This window comes from Hypanus sabinus, chromosome 20 (genome assembly GCF_030144855.1).
Source record: "Hypanus sabinus isolate sHypSab1 chromosome 20, sHypSab1.hap1, whole genome shotgun sequence".
Classification (NCBI taxonomy): domain Eukaryota; kingdom Metazoa; phylum Chordata; class Chondrichthyes; order Myliobatiformes; family Dasyatidae; genus Hypanus; species Hypanus sabinus.
The window spans coordinates 1,137,487-1,150,085 of record NC_082725.1 but is presented as its reverse complement, the minus strand read 5'-3'; the positions used below and the strand labels follow the sequence as shown (position 1 = coordinate 1,150,085).

Here is a 12,599-nt window from a genome sequence, read left to right as displayed (position 1 = left end):
AGGAGTCGGTTTTGGGACAGCTGGTTTTTATGATGTATATCAGTGATTTGGAACTACGTTATTAATGGATTTGTGGCTAAATTTGCCGATGATACAAAGATAGGTGGAGGAACGGGTAGTGTTGAGGAAACAGAGCTTGCTGAGAGACTTAGATAGTTTAGGAGAACGGGCAAAGAAGTGGCAAATGAAATACAATGTTATAAATTATACGGTCATGCACTTTGGTGGAAGAAATAAACGGGCAGACTATTATTTAAATGAGGAGAGAATTCAAAATACAGAGATGCAAGGAGACTTGGGAGTCCTTGTGCAAGATACCCTAAAGGTTAACCTCCAGGTTGAGTCAGTTGTGAAGAAGGCGAATGCAATCAACACACACAAAATGCTGGTGGAACACAGCAGGCCAGGAGAACTGTCGATGTTTCGGGCCGAGACGCTTCATCAGGACTAACTGAAAGGAAATATAGTAAGAGATTTGAAAGTAGTGGGGGGAGGGGGAAATGCAAAGTGATAGGAGAAGACCGGAGGGGGTGGGATGAAGCTAAGAGCTGGAAAGGTGATTGGCGAAAGTGATACAGAGCTGGAGAAGGGAAAAGATCATGGGACGGAAGGCTTAGGGCGGGGGTCGGCAACCCGCGGCTCCGGAGCCACATGTGGCTCTTTTACGTCTGTGCTGCGGCTCCCTGTTGCTTTGGGAAATAATTGGTTGTGGCGACCCTTTTCCTGGCACATCCGAACCAACTCACAATTAGATAGCCTACGGGGGTTTGCGAGCACAGAGCTTTGGAGCCTCTGCGCCATGGGGGGCAGGTTGAGGGAGGCTTAAAAGTGAGGCTGAAGATTTCGAATAAAGTTTTTTCCTTCGACTGCAGTTACCGACTCCGTGTCGTAATTTTAGCGCTGCGTGTAGCACACCGCTACGTGGTCAGTATTTAATTAAAATGTATTTTATGTTAGTTTGTTAGTTTTTGAAATGTAAATCTAAATTTGAAGATTATGGTGATCTTGTACAATCTAAATAAGACGTTGTGGCGACCCATTTCCTGACACATCCGAACCGGCTCACAATTAGCCAGCGTTCAGGCTAAGGGAGATAGCATACGGGGGTTTGTGAGTACGTGTCTTTTGCAGCATCCGCGCCCATGGGGGGCGGGTTGAGGGAGGCTTAAAAGCAAGGCTGTTTAGTTCGAATAAAGCTATCATTGACTGCAGTTTACTGACTGCGTGTAGCACACCGCTACAACGTGTTTCTATCGCTGGCTGTCCAGAGGGGAGGTGCTGAAACGCTTTGTTGCGTGTCTGGAAGAAGTGAAAACTTTCCTGGGCAGCAAAGTGCTCACCTTTCCTGAGCTGGAACAGCCAGAGTGGCTGGAAAAGCTACACTTCATGGTAGACATGACAGCGCACCTGAACACGCTGAACACAGCTCTTCAACGGGGTAAGGACGTACAGCCCTGCACATGTTGGAGGATGTTTTGGCATTCGAGCGCAACTTGACGTTGCTTGCCAGAGATTTACAGAAAGGCACATTGTCTCACTTCCCCAATTTGAGAGAGTTCAAACAAGGTCACGACATGATAAATTCGGAGTATTTACATTCTGCAATCATCGCAATGCAAACATCGTTTGGGAAACGCTTCTGTGAGTTCAGAGAGGAAAAAAATACATTATCCTTCCCGGTCACTCCCCTAAGCATCGATCCATCCCTACTGAATACGACTGCATTGTCAGGTGTGAGTCAACCTGAACAAGTATGATAAATATTTTAATTGCCTATTATTTTACGTATATTCATATGTTTTCATTGTTCAGTGAAATAGTCCTTTTATTTTTCAGGTTGACAGCTGGCTGACGTTATTTTTGCTGCTGGCGGCAAATTTAAGTTCGGCGTTTTTCATAAATACAAGGAGGACTCAAATAGACGTTGAGTATTTTACTTAAAAGTAACCTTCAACCCAACGTCTTTTTTTCGGAGTTCAAAATGTTTTTGTTGCATGCAGAAATGTAATTTCGTTTTCTCTGCAGGACTTCATCAATTTCATAAATGCAACACATTATAGTTTGTTTATACATAGCATAAAGGCAAAACAAAACGTTGTATGCAGTGTTATTTCATTTTAAATGTCAAACGGGTTTTGCGGCTCCCAGTGTTTTCTTTTCTGTGGGAAATGGGTCCAAGTGGCTCTTTCAGTGGTAAAGGTTGCTGACCCCTGGCTTAGGGAGAAAGAAAGGGTGGGGGGGGAGCACCAGAGGGAGATGGAGATTGGGCAGAGAGAGAGAAAAAAAACAAACAACTAAATATGTCAGGGATGGGGTAAGAAGGGGAGGAGGGGCATTAACGGAAGTTAGAGAAGTCAATGTTTATACCATCAGGTTGGAGGCTACCCAGCCGGTATATAAGGTGTTGTTCCTCCAACCTGAGTTTGGATTCATCTTGACAGTAGAGGAGGCCATGGATAGACATATCAGAATGGGAATGGGGTGTGGAATTAAAATGTGTGGCCACTGGGAGATCCTGCTTTCTCTGGCGGACCGAGCATAAGTGTTCAACAAAATGGTCTCCCAGTCTGCGTCGGGTCTCACCAATATATAAAAGGCCACACTGGAGCACGGAACGCAGTATACCACACCAGCCGACTCACAGGTGAAGTGTCGCCCCCATCCCTTCCCACCAATCTCCCTCCTGGCACTTATCCTTGTAAGCGGAACAAGTGCTACACCTGCCCTTACACTTCCTCCCTTACCACCATTCAGAGCCCCAGTCAGTCCTTCCAGGTGAGGCGACACTTATGATTAATCATCAATTGTGAAACAACCAACTTTCAGTTCCTTTTGTTTTACAGGACTGAAAAGGAACATTAGACAAAGATGTTTAAAGCAACAGACTGCTTGGATGCTCCACACAAAAGGTGAAGATGTTGATTATGAGACTATTTCGCATTTAAAGGAGGCAGTGGCCGGCAAAGATGTTTGGAAGTCTGTTCAGGAGAAATGCATCCCAGAAACTAAGTGCTCTGTTGCTAGTTTTTGGGTTTATTTGGGGTTTGGTGTTACTTCGTTACACTTTCCAGCATCCAAAACGTCAAAACAGTGCAGAACTGCGCGAACAGATTCTGGAATTGAGTAAAAGATACGTTCGAGCTCTCGCAGAGGAAAACCAAAATGCAGTAGATGGCCCTCGTGGTGCCTCAATGGCAGGATATGGTAAGAATTGCCAAACCTTTGCTTTGGTCATGTGCATATATTATAGCACTTAGAACATCACAGCACAAGCACAGTACAGGTCCTTTGGCCCACAATGTTGTGCTAATCTCTTAACCTACTCTAAGATCAATCTAACCCTTTCTTTCCACATAGCCCTCTGTTTTTCTATCATCCATGTGCTTACCTAAGTTTATTAAAATCTCTAATGTATCTGCCTCTGCCACCACCCCTAGCAGGGCATTCCAGGCACCACCACTCTTGTCACCACTCTGACATTCCTTCCCCCCCCCCCCCCCCGCCATACTTCATTCCAATCACCTTAAAATTATGCCATTTCTACCATGGGAAAAAGTCCCTGATGATCCACTCAATCAATGACTTTCATCATCTTGTACACCTCTATCAAGTCACTGCACAACCTATCCTCATAAGACATGCTCTTTAATCCAGGCAGCATCCTGGTAAGTCTCCTTTGCACCCTTTCTAAGTCTTCCACGTCCTTCCTATAAGGATATTATGATCTATATTTCATAGGCTTTGTTCTGGGATGGAGAATATTATGCTGAGAATGCCCTTTTAAATTAATCAAAGTTATAAATTAATATGTTGGACAAATTGTTAGTTTCTTTATGAGCATTGGTGTTCACAAGGAAGTGGCAAATGAACATTAGTATCCTACTTTCCCCTTTATAAACTGAAACAGAGATACAAATGATGCTTAAACTGTCTTACCAAGAAAAAATGGACTGCAATTTTATAAAGTATTTCCTTGTATTGTCACAGAGGTGAGCTGAAAGATAGGGGAAATAGACCTAAATTAGAAATGAATTGAATTTTCTGACTCCCATGAACACAGATGGTCAAAGTTACAGAATTATTTATTACACCCTATCCTCATTATATGCGGGGGATACATTCCTCGCAATCAATGCATAGTATGGAAAACAGATAATGTGAATAAATTATTTAAATGGAGAAAATAAGGATGTGTTCTGGAGGGCTTCCTAAATATGTTTTATCTGTAATTTATTCACATTTTCATACCAGTACAACACAAAAGCAGTACCTCAAGGCAACATTCATATCATATTTAATCAATTTAAGGTAATATTCAACGTAATAAATCATAGAAAGTTAACACATTAGAACACATAAGCAGAGTCAACCTATCCATTGCTGCCTTGAAACCTGACACTCTTTTCATCCTTACTTATTACATTTCAGCACACACTTCCAAAAAAGGCTGGTCTCGTCTGCATTGAACATCTGCTTTGGTGTGATGCCTAACTCAGCTATCATAGCCCGCAACTGCACAGGGTAGCATTCAGCAGCTTTGTGGTCAGCACTAGCTTGCTCACCATGCACAACTAAGTTGTGAAGCCTGTGACGATGAACAAACTTAGAAAACCATCACCCACTTGCATTAAAGCTAACAATATCACTTTATACTTCCTCACTAGCCTCTGAACAAAGGCGTCCATAAATTTCCAAAGCTTTCACACAAAGATGATTGGAACTGATTGTTGATTTTTCTTTGTTTCATGCTCAATGTACAAACTCAACATTTTCTCCATTTTTGTCATAATCGGGTAACGCACTTTGGTAACAATCTTTGAAGACAATGAATCAATCACTGTGCTTTTTATTTTTTAAGCATTTTTCTTTATGTTTCTGATCATGGACTCACCCAGGCTGAAGTAGCATCCCAGAGCCTGGTACCACCCTGTTTATAATTTCTAACTTTTTTTCAAGTGTTAAGCGGTTCTCTACCGCTCGGCTGATGGTCCAGGACATGACATCGGACGCTTAGGAGAAATAGTTAAATATTCAAGCACAAAATCAGTGCACCGTAGATGATAACAACAGAAGTTTAAGAGTGCAAGATCGCACATCCACATGCTGGCAAAACCAATGCGAGACCAGCGGGAATGCGCACGTGACTTGTATTGACAAGAAAGCGGTGCTTCTCGTCCCAACAGCCTGACATAACTGTGAGTTTTGGACCCATATAAGGAGAAGTTGGTAGAAATAGTTTTGACGCGTAACTGTGAATCCGCATTGTCTGAAGGCGCATATAATGAGGATATGGTATATGTTAAAGGATTATATAGTTTCGCTACGGCTGTCAGAATTTTCAAATAGTTTTTTTATTTTGACCATAAGACACAAGAACAGATTTGGGCCATTCTAGCCCATCGAGTCTTGCTCCACCATTCCATCATGGCTAATTCAATTCCATTCTCCAGCCTTCTCCTTTCATACCCTTGCTAATCAAGAACCTATCAGCCTCTATTTTAAGTATACTCAATAACTTGGCATGCAGAGCAGTTTGGCAATGAATTCCAGATTCTTCATCCTCTGGCTAAAGAAATTCCTCTTCATCTCTGTTCTAAATGGACATCCCTCTGTTCTGTGGTTGTGCCCTCTGGTCCCAGGTAGTTCCATTATTGGAAATATCCTCCCCACATCCACTCTTTCAATATTTGATAGGTGTCAGTGAGATCCTTCCTCATTCTTGTAAAATTCCATATGATAGCTTGGAGAAATACTGCACAGAAAGAAACAGCTTATTCCTAATGGATGTGTCTGAGTCTGAATGAGTGACTGACATTTCTATATGGCCCTGTATTGTTTCAACTTCAACTGCATTTCATTTAAAAATTAAATCTGTTTCCATCACCCCTTATGGTGTCATAGTCATAGAACACAAAAGCACAGAATTAGGCACTTTGGCCAATCTAGTCCTTGCCAAATGATTAATCTGCCTTGTCCCATTAACCTGCACCCAGACCATAGCTCTCCATACCCCTCCCATCCACGTATAGTACTTATCCAAATTTCTCTTCAGTGTAGAATTGAGTTTGCATGCACCACTTGTACTGTCAGCTCTTTCCACACTCTCATGATCCCTTGAGTGAGGAAGTTTCCCCTCATCTTCCTCTTAAACATTTCACCTTTCACCCTTAACCAATGACATCTCTGACTGGAGGCTTGTGACTAGTGGTGTACTGCAGAGATCGGTACTGGGCCCTTTGTTGCTTATCATCTTTGTCAATAATGTGCAAATTTGCAGATGACACCAAGACTGGGGGTGTAGTGGACAGCAAGGAAGTTGGGAGAGTGTACTATGTAATGATTATGTACTGAGTACCTAATTATGTTCTATGTACTGATTAAGGAAACTTTCCTGAACACATTTGACAACTGAGTGACTGTCAGGAGAGGGAAAGCAGAGCGTTAGGTAGTGCAGAGCACTCCTGTGGCCATCCACTTTAAAAATAGAACCATAGAAAATTACAGCACAGAAACAGGCCTTTTGGCCCTTCTTGGCTGTGCCTAACTGTTTTTCTGCCTAGTCCCACTGACCTGCACCTGGCCCATATCCCTCCATACACCTCTCATCCATGTACCTGTCCAAGTTTTTCTTAAATGATAAAAGTGAGCCCGCATTTACAACTTCATCTGGCAGCTCATTCCACACTCCCACCACTCTGTGTGTGAAGAAGTCCCCACTAATGTTCCCTTCAAACTTTTCCCCCTTCACCCTTAACCCATGACCTCTGTTTTTTTTTCTCCCCTGGCCTCAGTGGAAAAAGCCTGCTTGCATTCACTCTATCTATACCCATCATAATTTTATATACCTCTATCAAGTCTCCCCTCATTCTCCTACGCTCCAGTGAATAAAGTCCTAACCTATTCAACCTTTCTCTGTAACTCAGTTTCTCAAGTGCCAGCAACACCCTTGTAAACCTTCTCTGCACTCTTTCAACCTTATTAGTATCCTTCCTGTAATTCGGTGACCAAAACTGCACACAATACTCCAAATTCAGCTTCACCAATGCCTTATACAACCTCACCATAACATTCCAACTCTTATACTCAATACTTTGATTTATAAAGGCCAACGTACCAAAAGCTCTCTTTACTATCCTATCTACCTGTGATGCCACTTCTAGGGAATTTTGTATCTGTATTCCCAGATCCCTCTGTTCTACTGCACACCTCAGTGCCTACCATTTACCTTGTATGTTCTACCTTTCCAAAGTGGTTTTTCCTTCCAAAGTGCAATACCTCACACTTGTCTGTATTAAACTCCATCTGCCATTTTTCCAGCTGGTCCAGATCCCTCTGCAAGCTTTGAAAACCTTCCTCACTGTCCACTATACCTCCAATCTTTGTTTCATCAGCAAATTTGCTCATCCAATTTACCACATTATCATCCAGATCATTGGTATAGATGACAAATAACAATGGACCCAGCACTGATCCTTGTGGCACACCACTAGTCACAGGCCTCCACTCAGAGAAGTAATCCTCCACTACCACTCTCTGACTGCTCCCATTGAGCCAATGTCTAATCCAATTTACTACCTCACCATGTTTACCTAGCAACTGAATCTTCCTAACTAACCTCCCATGCGGGACCTTGTCAAAGGCCTTACTGAAGTCCATGTAGACAACATCCACTGCCTTCCCTTCATCCACTTCCCTTGTAACCTCCTCGAAAAACTCTAATAGATTTGTTAAACATGACCTACCACGCACAAAGCCATGTTGACTCTCCCTATCTAAATACTTGTAGATCCTATCTCTTAGTACTCCTTCCAATAATTTACCTGCTACCAACATCAAACTTACCGGCCTATAATTTCCTGGGTTACTTTTAGAGCCTTTTACCAGCCTATAATTTCCCAGATTACTCCATTTTGAGTACTGTTGAGTGAGGGAGGCCCTACCTGGCGGAAACAACAGTGGTCGTCCCTCTCGGTTTGAGTCTGGCTCTGTGACTCAGAAGGGTTGAAAACAGAAGAGGATGGCAGCAGTAATATGGGACTCTATAGTTAGAGGGACAGATAGGCGATTCTATAGGTGGAAAAAGAAACACGGATGATAGTTTGCCTCCTAGGTGTCAGGGTTCGTGATGTTTCTAAATGTCTCCACAATATCCTGAATTGGGAGGATGAGCAGCCAGAGGTCATGGTCTGTATTCGGACCAACGACATAGGTAGAAAGAGGGAGGAATTCCTGGAAGCAGAGTACAGGGAGTTGGGAAGGAAGCTGAGAAGCAGGACCTCAAAGGTAGTAATCTAAGGATTGCTGCCTGTTCCATGTGATAGTGAGTATAGGAGTAGAACAAGGTGGCTGGTAAATATGTAACTGAAGGATTGGAGCAGGGGCAGGGATTCAGATTTCTGGATCATTGGGACCTCTTCTGGAGCAGGTGTAACCTGTACAAAAAGGACGGGTTGCACTTGAATCTGAGGGAGCCAACGTCCTGGTGGGGAGGTTTGCTAATGCTATTGGGGAGGGTTTAAACTAGATTTACAGCGGTTCGGAACCAGTGAAGAGGCAGAGGATAGGGAGGTTGGGGCATAAGTAGAGACAGCTTGTAGGGAGTTTGTGACGAAGGATAGGCAGATGATAGAACAAAGCAGCACTCAGCCTGAGATGTGTCTATTTTAATGCAAGGAGTATCATAAGCAAGGCGGATGAACTTAGAATGTGGATCAATATATGGAATTATGACATTGTGGCCATTACAGAGACTTGGATGTATCAGGAGCAGGAATGGTTGCTGAGCGTGCCGGGCTTTAAATGTTTCAAAAGGAACAGGAGCGAGGCAGAAGAGGTGGGGGTGTGGCATTGATTATCAAGGATGGTGTCACAACTGCTGAAAAGGAGGAAGTCATGGAGGGACTGTTTACTGAGTCACTGCGGGTAGAAGTCAGAAACAGGAAGTGGACAATAATTCTACTGGATGTTTTTTGTAGACTCCCCTCCAATAGTAACAGAGACTATCGAGGGGCAGATAGGGAGGCAGATTCTGGAACAGTGCATTAATAATAGGGTTGTTGTGATGAGCGGTTTTAACTTTTCAAATATTGACTGACGTCTCCTTAGAGCAAGGAGTTTAGATGGGAACAGGGGAAGTACCAAAAGATTGGAGAGTTGGAAATTTTGTTCCCTTGTTCAAGAAAGGGAGTAGAGGTAACCCATGAAATTATAGACCGGTAAGCCTTACTTAAGTGATGGGCAAGTTTTAATAATTTGATTAGGGATAGTCAGCATGGCTTTGTCAAGGGCAGGCCATGCCTTAAGAGCCTGATTGATTTCTTTGAGGGTGTAATAAAACACATTGATGAAGGTAGAGCAGTGGATGTAGTGTTTATGGATTTGAGTAAGGCATATGATAAGGTTCTCCATGCAAGGCTCATTCAGAAAGTAAGGAAGCATGGGATCTAAGGGGACATTGCTTTGTGGATCCAGAATTGGCTTGCCCACAGAAGGCAAAGGATGATTGTAGATGGTTCATATTATGCTTGGAGGTTGGTGACCAGTGGTGTTCCACAGGGATCTGTTCTGGGACCCCTCCTCTTTGTGATTTTTATAAATGACCTGGATGAAGAAATAGAAGGGTTCAGATTTTGAAAAGTGTCACAAGACACTTGAAAGACTTTGTTTAAGGCTATTTTTATGCCATACCACATCCCTGTTGCTTGTACTTGTATGGGAATTGAATAAGATATTAACTGTTTTGGTTTGTTTGTTTCCTCAGCTGACCTAAAGCGGACGATTGCTGTTCTTCTCGATGACATACTGCAACGCCTATGGAAGCTGGAGAACAGAGTGGATGACATGATTTCAAGCAGCCTGACGAACACCACCAACAACACCAGTAACAATGCAGCGCCTGCAGGTGGCAGTAAACAGATCAGTCAGCAAGGTAGTGTCAGATAGCAGGGCTGGGCTGCGATTGGAGAGTGGTGTGCTGTTATCCAGTCCTCCTCTTCCTGCTTTGGTCACTTTGTTATTCTGCAGGGCCCTTTGGAAGGTTTCATTGATGCTCTTGCCCAGCAGAAATACAGAATGTATTTGCTGCTCTATATACACTCTCAATTAGTTTTGGGATTGGTGTGTAGTATTAACAGAAAAGTAATACAATGAATGTAATGCTGTGATGTGGTGTACACAATGGAACCCTTGGCTGTCCGTCCCCAGGCCAGTGCAGATTCTATTTGGCTTAAACTTTAAGCGTGGTTCTTTGTAAGAACAAGAAAACCCCTAGGTGGAAGACGGGTGAAATCTATGACAGTAGGGGTGAACACTTGTATCCCTATAAATATACCTAAAATAGAGACTTAAAATTGTAATATTTTCAATGTTTACTCTAGAAAGTACTGTTACTGTTTAAAATCCATGTTTAGTGCACTGAACTCAGCATGTAAATGCAATCACTGTAAGATACTAAATAATCAATCAGTGACAGTCAATTTCAGAATACCACTCGCTTAGGATAGCATAGATGTGTAAAGGGGGTATATTGATTAGAATTTTAAATCAACACCATTTATCTTCTACCCCACCTCTCCCTAACTAGTATTTGCACCTCCTGGTGCCTCAGCTGTAAAGACATGGTTACTTGTTGTCAATGTAATGAGCACTCTAGGGCAGTGGTGCATAGTCTGTAATGGAAGTATAGGGAATCAGGTGAACATGATTCAATAACCCATGAACAAATTGATTTAATTGTGCTTCAGCTGTGTTAGAGGAAGTGGGAGGGTACCTAGATTGTTCTCCACATTTTTTAGTGGTTCTTGGTACCCGCACAAGCCTTCTGACTACTTGATCTAATTTTGGTTCTTTTTTTTATGCTTGTAAAAAAATTCACCATGTACGTGTGTATCTCTAGTTCATGGGGTTATTATTGAAAACAAACTGCACTGTGTGCTCTTTCCCTGGTGTAATTAAAACTGCAGTTGCATTGTAGCAAACGTGGATAGGCAATATTTATAACAAATCTAGCAAAAAGCTCACGAAAACTTGCACTTATTTTGAACATATATGTCTGTAAATAAATTGCAGTGTAATTTATTTGTCCAGAGCTGTGCACTGCACAGATTCCTAACTTAAATTGTTTGCTGCACAGTACTGCAGATTTAAGCGTAATATGCTTAATGTTCTTCTGTGCTTCATGGATCTGAGCAATAAAATTTAATATTGGGGGCTTAGTGTTGCAAATGCTCTGGAACCTTTTGCTTTATGTGAGTGTTCCTTTATTCATGCTGTCAATTTATTTTGCAAAGTAGTGAAAAGTGCGCAGAGTGAATATTCACAGCACTGTATCTCTTGTGTAGTTACTGGACATATCAGACATCTTTCTATAAGGCTGCTTACAGTTCCACTCTTCAATCTCCTATTATTGCGCCTTAGCCCTTCTATCTCAAATAGTGTAAGGAGAGTCCTTCATAAAAACTTTTTGAAAAAATTTAATCTGGATTTTGGTGGAATTTAAACAAGCGGCACAAAAATCTCAGAATGATAGTGTTACTCAAAGGGGATGAAAATGTGTGGAAAAGAAATGGCAGTTTTGTGGAGAGGGAATATCCTCCCAAGGTGAGGCATAATGATACTGGAGAGTGAAGGATTAATTATCTTACCTAGAAATGCTTTGCATTGACATTCAGTGCCATGTGCGAGTATTACTCCCCAGGGCCATTTTTGCTGATTTTCGGCACAAAGCTTTACCAATGACAGTTTAGAAATATAGACACAGTGTATTTCTAATATAATTGCTGTTTATTTTAAATCAATTTACAGACAAAACTAAGGTAAATCTATTATTGTAAGGTAGTTGATCGAGTAGCCTTTACGTGGGAAAGCAATCAACGTATTCTCAGTTTTTACTCATGTTAGCATTTCATTTTTAAGGGTGTCACTCTCTCAAAAGGAACATGGTCAGAATTTTAGAAGCAAATCTGGTGGACCAGGGCAACATGGGAATTAAAGTTGTTCTTAAAGGCTGCGATTCATTCCAAATGGCAACTTTGCACCCTACTTCAATTTTTTTAATTCCTGATTATAGCTTCCCAAGTCCCTCGAATGGTATTTTGTAATAAATAGAAACATTAAATCTCAGTGAAATATAAACAAAACTTTTAAAAAAGGCTAATCTTAAACAAAATTATACTACATCAAGCAGACACTAGCATTGCATTAGTTTTTTTAACTTTTGAACGGAGTCCTTTAATTCTGAATTTATTCTGCAAACAAGTACACTAGGTGACATGCTCTTTCGGAGTTCCAGAATTCCAGTCTCTTCAATACAGATCAAGTGAAATTTAATATTAGAACTCCTTATTTGCTGTTCTCATATTAATGAAGTAATCTGACTCAAATTGGAAATAGCTTTGGCTCTGTTCGGTCTTGGGATCTGGCCTTTGCTAATCAGGTCAATTTCCTGCCCTTGCCTGAGAAGGTATGGGAATTCCTTGAATTCCAGCAGTCTTTGTGGTAACACATTTCTATTGCTGCTACAATTTGCACCTTTTACTAACTGCTGTTCTGGTTAATTAGAAGAGATCACTTCCTAACCTTGTGCAATGTGTGTGTTTGTG

At 41.8% G+C, this 12,599-nt stretch overlaps 1 pseudogene; it reads left to right on the top strand.

Moving 5' to 3' along the window:
* Positions 1–1,951: 1,951 nt before the first annotated feature.
* LOC132378222 (alpha-1,6-mannosylglycoprotein 6-beta-N-acetylglucosaminyltransferase A-like) overlaps positions 1,952–12,599 on the top strand; it is a 130,517-nt pseudogene continuing 119,869 nt past the window's right edge.